Below are 13,251 nucleotides of genomic sequence, written 5' to 3'. Positions count from 1 at the left end.
GCCACCATGTGGGTGCTGGGAGGAGCAGTCAGTGCTTTAACTGCTGGGCCATTTCTCCAGCTCTGTTTATTTATTTTGAGAGAGGGTCTCACCATAGGCATGGAATTTGGTAGGTAGAACAGGCTGACCTTGAACTTACGGAGACCTTCCTGTGTCTGCCTCCAGAATGTTGGAAGAAAGGCATCCACCACCATGCAAAATTCATGTTTTTAAACTGGGGCTGGAGACATGGCTAAGTAGCCAAGAGCATTAGATGCGCTTGCAGAGGATCCCGGTTGGGTTCCCAGCACCTACATGGCAGCTCACAACTGCTTGTGCCTCTAGCTCCAGAGGATTCAGTGCCCTCTTCTTGACTCTTCAGGTACCAGGCACACAGGGAGTACACATACATACATGCAGGCAAAACACTTACAGACAGAAAAAAAAATTCTTTAAATCTTTAAAAAAATGTGTTTATGTATATGTATTTGTGTGAATGTCTTATGTGAAGGAACCCACAGAGGGTAGAAGAAATAGTTGAACCCCCATAGTTGAAATTACAGGGGTTGTGAGTCACCAGACCTTAGTGCTAAGATTTGTGTCCTCTGCAAAAGAAGTACACAACTTGTCCTCTTTAGCATCTCTCTTTAGTCTACCCCCCACAACACACACTTATGCACTCACACATACATACATACTCATCACACACACACACACACACACACATTTTCTCTTCCTTCCTTCCTTTCATTTTTTTTCTCTGTTTAGCTCTGGCTGTCCTGCAACTTGCTATGTAGACCAGGCTGGCCTCAAAATCAGAAATCCACTTGCCTCTGCCTCCCAAGTGCAGGGATTAAAGGCGTGCGCCACCACACGAGGCTTCACTCTTTCTTTCTTTCTTTCTTTCTTTCTTTCTTTCTTTCTTTCTTTCTTTCTTTCTTTCTTTCTTTCTTTCTTTCTTCTCTCTCTCTCTCTCTCTCTCTCTCTCTCTCTCTCTCTCTCTCTCTTTCTTTCTTTCTTTCTTTCTTTCAGACAGGAACTTGCTATGTAGACCAGGCTGGCCTTAAAATCAGAGATCTGCTTGACTCTGCCTCCCAAGTGCTGTGATTAAAGGCGTGCACCATCACATGAGGCTTCACACTTTCTCTCTCTCTCTCTCTCTCTCTCTCTCTCTCTCTCTCTCTCTCTCTCTCTCTCTGACAGGAGCTTTCGATGTAGAACAGGCTAGCCTCAAAATCAGAGATCTACTTGACTCTGCCTCCCAAGTGCTGTGATTAAAGGCGTGCACCATCACATGAGGCTTCACACTTTCTCTTTCTCTCTCTCTCTCTCTCTCTCTCTCTCTCTCTCTCTCTCTCTCTCTCTCTTTCTTTCAGATGGTTTGTCTTTGGAGCCTGTCCTGGAACTCTGTCTATAGACCAGGCTGGCCTTTAATTCACAGAGATTCACCTGCCTCTGCCTCTCAAGCTCTGGGATTAAAGGTGTGTGCCACCACTGCCTGGCTACACATTACTTTTTTTTTTTTTTGGTTTTTCAAGACAGGGTTTCTCTGTGTAGCTTTGTTCCTTTCCTGGAACTCACTTGGTAGCCCAGGCTGGCCTCGAACTCACAAAGATCCACCTGGCTCTGCCTCCTGAGTGCTGGGATTAAAGGCGTGCACCACCACCGCCCGGCCATATTACTTCTTAATTACACTATTTGTCTTGCTAAGCCGTAAGAATTCTTTATATCTTCTGACCATTAAACTCAGAAACATGTTTCATAAATATTCTCTTTTATTCTGAAGGCTGACCTAATCCACTAGCTTCTAGCTTCTTATACTGTGGGGTGAGACCCCAAGGGGTTTATGTAACTGAATGTAGGGTTTAGAAGAATGTGACAGCAGTATTCTGAACTCACAATGATCAAAAAACAATTCAAAAGCAAAGGTGAAGTGAATGGAGTCCTTCTGGCAGTGTGTGTGTCTCCTGCTCCACTGGAGCCTTGGTTCTGAACACCAGACACATGCACTTTGCACTGTGCATGCTGTCCTGCATGAGTGCCAGCAAATGCTGCCTCAACACTCTGCTCAGACTTCAGGCTACTGTATGTTATGAACTCAGATATTTTATTGTGCATGCAATGTTTATGCCCTTATAGAAACAGTTGTTTAATTAGCAGAATCAAGGTCTTTTAACATTTTCTTCATATGTAAATAACAAATTAATATCTCTTTCAACTATATTGTGATTCAATGTTGGATTTTAGAATTTGCTGTTTGGCAGGGCTGGATAGATGTCTTTGTGGTTAAGAGCACTGAAGGACCTGGTTTCAGTTCCCAGCATCCACATGGCAGCTTACAAGTGTTGATAACTCCAGTTCCAGAGGACCTGAGATCCTCTTCTGGCCTCTGTGGCTGCACACAAGTGATGCAGAGACATACATATAGGAAAAAAACCCATACACATGAAATAAATAATAAATACATCTTTGAAAAGTAATGTTTTGTTTCATGATTTTCATCTTTGTTTCTGATGTCTAGAAGACATGATAAACTTGGATGTCCTTAGAGAGGTTGTTAAAAACTCAATACCTGGAGTATACATCCTGCCTCTAGAGATTGGAAAGAACATGATGGAGGTAAGATATAGCTAAAGGTTTGCTGCCCAGTTTGACAAATATTTGAACACCTCACCTTGAAAACTGTATCGGACTGGTTTGGTTTGATTTTGGGATGCAGAGTTTTTCTATGTAGCCCAGGCTGGCCTGCAACTTGATCTCCCTGCCCCAGGCCCCTGAGTGTTGGCATTGCAGGCATGTGCCATCCTGCTCATGACTCTGATGGAGATGGGAGGGTCTCACCCTGTGTAAGTCACTTTTCTGTTGCTGTGATAAAAACTCCATGTTGAAAATCAACTTATGTAGAGGTTATATGAGTTTATGATTCCAAAGGGATAAGAGTTCATCATGCAGAAAGTCATGGAATCAGGAGAAGGAAGGTGAGAGCACAGCTTCCAGTGCAACCAGGAAGCAGGAAGAGCAACCTGAAAGTGAGGCAAGGCTGTGAGCCCTTAAAGTCCACCCCAGTGATAGACTTCCTACAGCAAGGCTGCCCCCCACACATCATCCCCAAACAACACACTAACTTGGTGCCACATGTTTAAAATATCTGAGTCTATGGGGGACATTCTCCTTCAAACATCCTTAAGACTTAAGTCAGTTCCCTTCATAGAGAAGATGCCAGTTACATAGAGTCCCACCTTTGATTTCTCATTACTCCTGTTTTAGGATATGGAGAACGAGGTCTCAAATGTCACTGCCAGTTTGTGTGAGATTCTTGCTAATGATCCTAAATTACAGGAAGGCTACACTGCTGTTGCATTCTCCAAGGAACTCCAGGTGCTGTAAGTATCCTTCTGTTCCATTGCAGCACTTACTTGGAACTGATCTTTCTTCCATTCCAATAAACTCACTGTAAGGATTTGGATCCTCCCATAGCAATGAAAAGAATTTATATTTATTCTTAAGATGTCCCTGCAAGAAGCTTTGTGAATTTAATTTATTCTGTCTCTGTCTCTCTGTCTCTCTGTCTCTGTCTCTCTGTCTCAGTGTTTGTGTAACATGTTCCTCTGTGTATGCACATGTGTATAAGTGTGAAAGTCAGAAGCCAATGTTGGGTATCTGTGGTGGTATTGTTTTCCCCAAAATATTGTGTACCTTAATAAACTTATCTGGGGTCAGAGAACAGAAAAGCCACTAGGTAGGCGGTGATAGCACACACCTTTAATCCTGGCATTCCAGAGATAGAAATCCCTCTGGATCTCTGTGAGTTCAAGGCCACATTGGAAATAGCCAAGCATGGTGACACGCCTTTAATCCCAGAAAGCCAGCCTTTAATCCCAGGGAGTGGTGGTAGAAAGTAGAAAGATATATAAGGCGTGAGGACCAGAAACTAGAGGCTTTTGGCTGGTTAAGCATGTGGCTGGTTAAGCATGTGGCTGGTTAAGCTTCAGGCTTTGGAGCAGCAGTTCAGCTAAGATTCATTCTGGATGAGGACACAGAGGCCTCCAGTCTGAGGAAACAGGACCAACTGAGGAACTGGTGAGGTGAGATAGCTGTGGCTTATTCTGTCTCTCTGATCTACCAGCATTGACCCCAATAACCCGCCTCGAGTTTGATTTTATTAATAAGAACTTTTAAGATTCCTGCAACAGGTATCTTCCTGTACCTTACCATTTTAGAAAACTTTTTAAATTTTATTTTATATTAATCATGTGGACATGTGCACATGTGTGCAATGCCTCAGAGGCCAGAGGGGGGCAACAGATCATCTCAAGCTGGAGTTACAGGTGATTGTGGTTGCTAGGAACCAAACTTGGTCCTCTGCAAGAGCAGCAAACACTTTTAACCACTGAACCATCTCTCTAGCCCTCTACTTTAAACATTTTGCATTATATTCAATTACTTTGTGTTCACTTGCTGGTTAACATCATGATGTTGATGATGATGATGATGATGATGATGATGATGATGATGATGATGATGATAATGATGATGATGGTGATGATGGTGATGATGATGGTGATGATGTGATGAAATTGATTGAGGAGGAGGAGGAAAAGAAGAAAAAGACAAAGGAAAACAAGAGGGAGGAGGAGGAGAAGAAGAAAGGTTTCTCTGTGAACTTGTACTTGGTTATTGAGCTAGCCTGGCTGATTGGAAAGCTCCAGAGACCCTCCAGTCTCTGCCTCCCCCGTGCTGGTATTATCAGATTACTGCTATACCTGGATATTTTTTTGGATTTTTTTACAGGGCAGCATGCAATCCAGGCTCAGTTGCTCACACTTGCATGACAAGCACTTCTCTGGCTGAGTCATCTTCCTAGTCTCTCTCCATTTATTTTCTCTTTTTTTTAAAAAGTTTATTTATGTGTTTTTATGTACAAGTGTTCTGTCTGTATGTATACCTGCAGGCCTAAAGATGGCACTAGACAAGACTGTAGATGGTTGTAAGCCACCATGTGGCTGCTGGTTACTGAACTCAGGACCTCTGGAAGAAAGTCAGTGCTCTTAACCTCTGAGCCATCTCTCCAGCCCCATCTTGATTTACTTTCTATGAAAGGTTTGTCTTCAGCCTTACGGGAGGAAGATCCTGTAACTCTGTGGTTTGGGAATCCTTGGTGTATAAAGTAGCTTAATCTATGAAGTGATTGTTGATACATTCCAATCTGACCTTCAGAACTGAGAGTCACCTTTGATATCTCCAGGAAGGACTTTGCTGAGAAATGTCCGATGCCTCCCATGAAAGATATGATCCAAGTTCCTGGCATTTAAACATTAAGGTAACTTCCACTTCTTAAAAAATTTGTTTTTATTATTTTATGTCTGTGTATGCTTTTCCTGCATGTATGTCTAAAAGAACGCCCGAGTCTCTGATATTGCAGTCATAGGCAGTTGTGAGCCAACAAGTCAGTGCTGGGAATCAAACTAGAATGACACTTTCTCTGTGTAGCCCTAGCTTCCTGGAACTAGCTCTGTAGACCAGGCTGGACTCAAACGCACAGAGATCCGCCTGCCTCTGCCCCCTCAGTGCTGGGATTAAAGGCGAGCCCCACCACTGCCTGGAGAATTTCCCTAAACTAAGAACCTCAGCTCTCAACTGTGGAGCCTTCTCTCCAGCCCCTACTTTCACTTCTTTATACCATTGTTCCCTTTGCTAACCTGTTTCCACCTGATACTTTGGATTTTTGTTTCCCTTTGAGAAAAAGTCTTGCTTTGTAGCCAAGGCTGGCCTCAAACTCTACCAACACTCCTGCCTCGGCCCTCCGAGTGCTGGGATTATAAGCACATGCCATCGCACCCAGCACCCACTTATTCAAAGAAAAAAATAGTAGTCTGCTGTTTACACTAACTAAATCACCCCTGTCAAACCGTTTCCTGCATCTCATAACAAACTAGCCATCACTCTTGAGGAAGCAGGGAGTGTCTTGGGATTGTAAATTCTGTGGCACAGGAGAATCCTTAGGTCTCTCTCTCTCTCTCTCTCTCTCTCTCTCTCTCTCTCTCTCTCTCTCTCTTTCTCTCTCTCCCTCCATATTAATTGACAGGATTTCATGGGGGTGAGGTGGTTCCAGCCACATGGTATGCAGTACTTGGAGAGTGTTTCTGTGAGTGTTCAGGTGTCTGCAGGTGCAGGAGAGACCAGAAGAGGGTGTCAGATCCCCTGAAGCTGGATTACAGGCATCTGTGAAGAGACTGATGTGGGTGTTGGGATCTAACTTGGGTCCCCTGGAAGAGCAGTGAACACTTAACTGCTAAGTCAACTCTCCAGTCCCTTTGATTATTTTCATTCCGTTTATTTATGTATTGTGTGTGGTCACACTTGTGCCATGGAGTGTTTGTGAAGGTAGAGGACAATTTAAGGGAGTCAGTTGTGTCTTTCTCCCATAGGTACACAGGGACTGAACTCAGGTTGTGACACTTGGCAGCAGCTGCCTTACCTGCTGTACCATCTCCACAGAGAGGAGTCAAGGATGTCTCCAAGTTACCAGTTTGAGCAACTGGCTGATTAGTATTGTCATTAACAGAAACTGGGAGCCACTGGGGTGTAACAGAGGACATGTGTGTTTGTTTAGGCAGGCAATCTTGCTGTGGTGTGAAGAGACAGGATATAGACTTCGCTTGTAAGCACAGTGTGATTGGGCAAAATAACAGAGCTGTATTTCAGGCTATTGAAAATGTGTATCTGAAGTTCAAGATGGTGACAGGGCTGGACACATTCAGAAATGTATATATACAGTAATATATATTATATATAGTATATACATTAATCTTGTTTAGTTTAACTTTTTTATGGGAAAATTATTACCAAAAACAATTAAAAGTCCAGACTTTATTATTTCTTCCCAAGGTCTGTGGGAGAGTCTAACAACCAGCTGGGGATTCTAATCTGAGGGATATCAAGTTAATCTAAGCACACTGAGTTCTATAGTCCATTGACTTTATTCTTTTAAATCAATTCTATCTATATGGTTCTTTTCTGTCCTCATACTTAGGTCCTCTCTGTTCTTTTATTATGCTGCATAGTTCTTTTCATCTCCATCCTCATCTTTGTTCTTCTCTATCAATTACTTTTCTGCTGTTCTCTCCTATCTACCTAGTTCTTTCCCTCTTCCTCCCTCCTTGTTTTCCCAATCATTCATAAATCCATTCACTAACAACTTGTTATAAAAACTACAAAGTAAACTCTCAGGGACAAGTATTCTGAGAAGAGTCACACTTGGCAAAGACTTGGTCAGCTTCATTGGTGATTGACAACTGCTGTAGGTTGTAGAACATTCTGGCTATCTCTTAAAGGGATAGCTACAAGGGTTACAAGGAGAGAAATTAAACCAATGAGAGATTAAAGGAAAATTCAAAGAATAAGTATACTATTTTATGTGATTAGTAATATCCAGACACGGTTCGTCAGTTAACAGCCTTTTTCTGTTAGTTATCTGAATCTCAAAACCTATTTATAATTAGACTACTGAGCCTAAAATCTTGCATTAAGAACTGGTGTAGAAATAAATACAAAGTGTTAATTGTTATTTGAATCAGAGTGGGAAGGTGCTGGCAGAGGAAGCTTAGGGCAGCATAGGTGCTATTGATCTCTTGAAGGACTAAGATACACCAAGGTCAGACACCTGTGCTATCACATCTAGTTGGCTATAATTCTTCTGAAGGGTTTTAATCCAACAAGGCCAGGTACCTGAAATTCTGCTCTGTGAAAGGTCTATGAGGACACTTTGTCTGGCCAATATTTATCTTGTCAGTGGCTAAGGGCGGAGAATAAGACCTCTAAGTGTCTACAGTCCACATAGAAGAACAGACCTAGTATGAAGCATATTTTAATATGCTTCTTTGCATAAAATTGTACACTTAAATAAGAAATCATCTTCTAGACTATCCACAGTTATGTGTGTCCATATGATTGAGATGTTGTCATGAGATTACAAGTACACATACATGGAAATGCATGGTAAATGGGGAGAATCATAGCTATTATTGCACAAGAAGTTTACAACAAGAGACAGCCAGTTCATTAAAAAGGCAGTAATTCCATAATGCCTTGTGTGATGTTTTCCTTCTAACAGAAGCCTCAGGTCTGATAGGTTGACCTTCTGAACTCTAGTTGTCACTACTGTATACTCCCGTAGTCTTTGGCTACCAGTGGCTCTCAATAAATTATAAATATATACAAAAAGAGAGTAATAGAGTGAATATTTCTGGCCTTGCTTTCGTCCCTCATTAACACTGGGTAATTTGGTTCTGGTAAGATGGTTCAGTGGATTAAAAGTGGTTCCCCGGCAAGCCTGTCCAACTGACTTAGACTGTCAGATCCCTGGTGGAAGGAGACACCAACTCCAGAAAGTTATCTCTGCCCTCCACACATGGCCCACATTCACCCTCAATCTTATCCCATATCTCCATATACTCTTCCCAGGGTCAGAATAGTTTAGGGAACAGTGTCATAAATACTTGTCAATTAAAGAGAAGAAGCATCTAAACTGGTGTGGTTGCATGTGTCTTTAATCTCAGCCCCCAGAAGATGGAGGCAGTAGGATCTGAAGATCAAGATCAGCTTTGGCTACTTAGTAAATTTGAGGCTAGTTTGGTATACATAAAATAGTGGCTAAAACAAACAAACAAAACCCCCCAAACCAAAAACCAAAACAAAATGAAGAACCCAGCTTGGGTTTAGAAATATACTACTTCCTGGAATCCTTGATGCAAGATTTTGATAAAAAAGGGTTCAACCGTGACCAGAGAAGCTGGGTGTAGTGACAAAGGCTTTAATCCCAGGATTTGAGAGTCTGAGGAAGGCAGATCTCTGAGTGTGAGACAGCCTGGTCTAAGCAGTGAGTTTCTGGACAGGTGGAGCTACATACTGAGAACATGTCTCTAAAAATAAAGTGAGTTTGGGGGTCAGGAAGGGGAGCTAGAGAGATGTCTCAGTGACTAATAACCTTTAACTGCACTTGTAGAATGATGAGGCGACTTTCCTGCTTCCTTAAACTACCATGATTGGTCACAAGACAAGTCCACAGGAATGCAAAGCATCGTGAACACGGCAGTGCTCTGCACCCCATGGTGACTCTTGAGACACAACCTAACTGTAGAAGGCCAACTCTGTCTGCAAAGAAGAACTAGTCACCTGACTGAGCACACAGCCCCCTTCCCCTCTCCTTCTCCTAGCTTGGTAAAAGATTCCTAGTCTGTAAGAGAGGCATGCTTGCTTAGTGTGAGCTCTTCTCAGGTTCTTGGAAATAAATCCGCATGCATTTGAGTCCAGTCTCCTGACTTCTTTTTCCACATCAGCAAGAGAACTTGGAGCAGGAGACCCTCTGTCAACCCAGAGAGCATGTGCAGCTGTAGCTCACCCAGGGCTAACCCTTGATCCTGAGGTGTGCCTGAGGTAGTTCCACCCTCTCTGTGAACCTCCTCTACTTGCTCCCAGTTACTCTCCCTCTTCCCGTCCTCTGGGTGAAGGATTGTGGATTGCCTTGGACTAAGGACCTGTTCATCCAGACTGCCAAGTCCTAGCATGGGCAACTCTCAAAACTCTCAAAACTCTGGGCTTGTATCTCCAACTGCTCACTTGTTAATGCACCTTGCCTTCTTTTTTCTCTCCCTCCGTCCCCTAAACCTCCGTCTCCTCCATTCTTTCTTCCCCCAATTAACTCCAGAAAAAATTGAGGTCATTTTCCCCTTACAGTCAGCCAACTACCCAAGGCCATGCTCTGACCTGCAAAGTGATGAGTGTGTATCCTGTCTGGATAGTCTTTGGGACTCCCTCATCTTCCCTATGCTCAACCCTTCTCTCCAGGAGAGGATTACCATCTCTGTTAGAGCTAGGGACCCCATCCTCTAACAGACACCCTAACTTCTCACCACTCCTGGCTTATCAAAACTCACTTCCAGGGATTGAACTCAGGACTTCGTGCTTGGCTGCAGCTGCCTTAACCACTAAGCAGATTCTATTTCAGCGTGTGTGTCCTTGTGAGAAATTAGGTGAGGTCCACAGAGACAGCAGCTCTTCAGCACTGTGCTTCATGGAAGAAGAGGCTGTGGAAGGAAGACAGGACTCTGCCTTGTGTCGGGACTGGGGGAGGGAGACTTGATTTTCATCCAGGGTTAGTCATGACAGGTGGTGTTTGTTCTGGATTTTGAAGGAAAGCGAGGATTCCAGTGGGTAAAGATGAAATTACAGAGGAGGAAGCTTTAGCTAGTGAGAGCAAGAGGAAGATATCTTTAGAGATCCAGTCAGGGATCCAGACTGTCATGGAGGGCATGTCTTGGGTGCAGCAGAGAGAGGTGGGAACCTGGCTTCTTCTTATCCAGGCTGCAATCTGGTTTATAGCCAGAGACTCTTGTCACTGTGTCCCCTCTTCAGTACATGTGTGTTCTGTGCATAGTGTTTTCTCTTCTTCTAGATTCAAGGTATCAATTAGCTACTCAAAATTATTTTCTTGAAAAACATTAAAAATGTTAAAAAGAATCTGTTAAGTAGGATGTGTGCACGGTACAGTGGGATCTGCAACACTGGCTTTATATAGGAAGAAGTGGTGAAGGCGAGTCAGTACGACACACCCTTAATCCCAGCACGCAGAAGACAGAGGCCAGGAGATCCCTGTGAGTTCAAGGCCAGCCTGTTCTACATTGCAAGTCTCAGGACGTCTGGGCTACACAAAGCAACCTGTCTTAAAACAAATGAAAAATTTAAAAAAAGCCAGATCATGGTGTTACATGCCTTTAATCTCAGCTCTCAGGAAGAAGCAAGTGGTTCTCTGGGGTCAATGACAGTCTGGTCTACAGAGCAAGTTCCAGGACAGCAGGGCTACACAGAAAAACCCTGTCTGGAATACAGAAAAATAAGAAAGTCATCCTGTTCTTTCATAAAACAGAGGTATCACCTTCCAGAACAGACAAACAGAAGTGCACAGCACAGTATGGGTGTGAACACACACACACACACACACACACACACACACACACACACACACACACACATACAAATACTCACACACACACGCACACAGTAAATGAAAATAATACATATTAATGTTAGGGTCTCCAGAGGTGGTTTAGCAGTTAAGGGCACACACGGTTCTTCTCCAGGACTTGAGTTCAGACCCCAGCACTCTCCTCAGTTGGCTCACAATTGCCTGCAATTCCAGCTCCTGGGTATCTAACACCCTCTTCTGTCCTCTACAGGATCCTCTACTCACAGGCAATCCTTTCCTCACATACAATATTTAATAAATGATTTAAATCTTAAAAAATTTAATTTCAGGCTAGAGAGATTGCTTCTTGTTCAAGAGCACTGGATGCTCATGCTGAAGTCATAGAATTAAAAAAGTAAATGATTAACTCTCAGCACCCACATAGGGGCTCATGACTGTCTGGAACTGAGTTCAAGCTGGTCTGACACCCTCTTCTGGGCTCCATGGACACTAGGTATGCATGTGATGTACAGACATACATGCAATCAAACCCCAGACACATAAAAATTATATACTATAATTAATTTGAAAAGAAAATGTCTCTCTGGCCAGGCATTGTGCTCACACCTATAATAGAAGCACTCAGAAGACAGAAGCAAGAAATGTAAGAGTTCAAGGACCTTACATAACAACAAGTTGTATCAGGAAGGAAGAGGGAAGGAAGGATGGAAGGAGAGAAGGAAGGAAGAATGGAAGGAGGGAAAGATGGAAGGAGGGAAGGATGAAAGGATCACCATTCTTACTCATGAGTCCACCATATAGAATCCCACAGGATGCCCTCAGTTTTTCAGCCCAGACCGCTCTTCCTCTGGATCAGCATGGCTGGTCCATCTCTCCTACTTCTAAGACACAGCGGGTTCAGTAGCGAGGAAGGGCACAGTAACCTTCAGCAGGGCTTTAGTAGGAGAGCTTGAGCATTGTGGTCACAGACAGCCATGGGGGACTTGAAGGGAAAGAGATTTCAGTTTAGAAACACAGAGGGAGTTTCTGGCTCTTTCAGGTTTCCAGGATCCAGTTAAGGTTTTATATCACATGACCTGTGTGTTATAAGCCAAGAAAGCATGGGATAAATAAATGTAGGGTCATACCTATGTAAACATATACATTCTGCCATAACTTCACATCAAGGTGGAATTTAGCTCTGTGTCTCCTATGGGAACAATCTCTAACAGTGTAAAGAAGGGGAAATTATTCTGGGCATCTAAAGAAAATAAATCTATTCCATTCCCATGTGAAATTCCACTCCATTCAGTGATTAAACTCAACTTTGCATGCAAAGTTTGTATATTACAAGTAGATGGTAAAAGGAAGGAATACTAATGAGCCAAGGCTTGAGAGGCTGTGGTTTCTCTATTAGGTGAAAACTGGGTTGGACTTATGAGCCTTTACCTCCATGCCCAGCCTTCCTCAGCCCCAAGGTTTTGTTGTTATTATTGTTACCTTGTTTTAAAACATTTGTTTATTTTTATGTGTGTGAGTGTTTTGCCTGCATAGATGTAAATGCACTGCACGTGTGCCTGATTCCAGCAGAGGCCAGAAGATGTTTGAGTCCCTGGAATTGGAGTTATGGATGGTTATAAACTCCATGTGTGCACTGGGAACCAAACTTGGGTCTTCTGCAAGAGCAGCAGGTGCTCTGAACTGTTGAGCCATCTCAATACCCCAAGCTTAAGTGTCCTACTTTTCTGGCTAAAATGCAAGTTGTTCTAACTTTTCTCAGATATTCATTTCTTTTCAGTCCTGGGGACTGAACTCAGGGCCTCATACATGCTAGGCAAGCACTCTACCACTCAGCTATGCCTTCCCTCTCTCTGTTTTCTTTGTTTGTTTGTTATATTTTGTTTGGTTTTTGAGACAAGGTTACTCTAAAGCCCCGGCTGTCCTGGATTTTACTATGTAGACCAGGCTGGCCTGATACTCAGAGATCCACCTACCTGTGTCTTCAATTGCTGTGATTAAGGGTGTGAACCACTACGCCTGGTCCAGGCTAGATTTTTCACAAAGGCATTGAGGGAGGAGTTTTAGAAGGAGGATGAGATTCAAAGAAGGGATTTAGAGGAGAGAGCAGTCTGGGCAGAGAGGTTTACCCCAGAGGGCATGTGGAGCAGATTCCATAGAGCTGTTGAGAGGTTCTGTGTACTTGAAAGCTGTGAGGGGCCAGGATGGGAATGATAGGAGCAGAGTGAATGAGCTGTAGGAGGTCAATGGCCTGCAGAACAAGGAATGAACATTGGGGGAAGTTTAAGGCA

Source organism: Peromyscus maniculatus, chromosome 2 (assembly GCF_049852395.1).
Source record: "Peromyscus maniculatus bairdii isolate BWxNUB_F1_BW_parent chromosome 2, HU_Pman_BW_mat_3.1, whole genome shotgun sequence".
Taxonomy (NCBI): domain Eukaryota; kingdom Metazoa; phylum Chordata; class Mammalia; order Rodentia; family Cricetidae; genus Peromyscus; species Peromyscus maniculatus.
The sequence above is the reverse complement of the archived record's forward strand: the minus strand, read 5'-3'. Positions refer to the sequence as shown.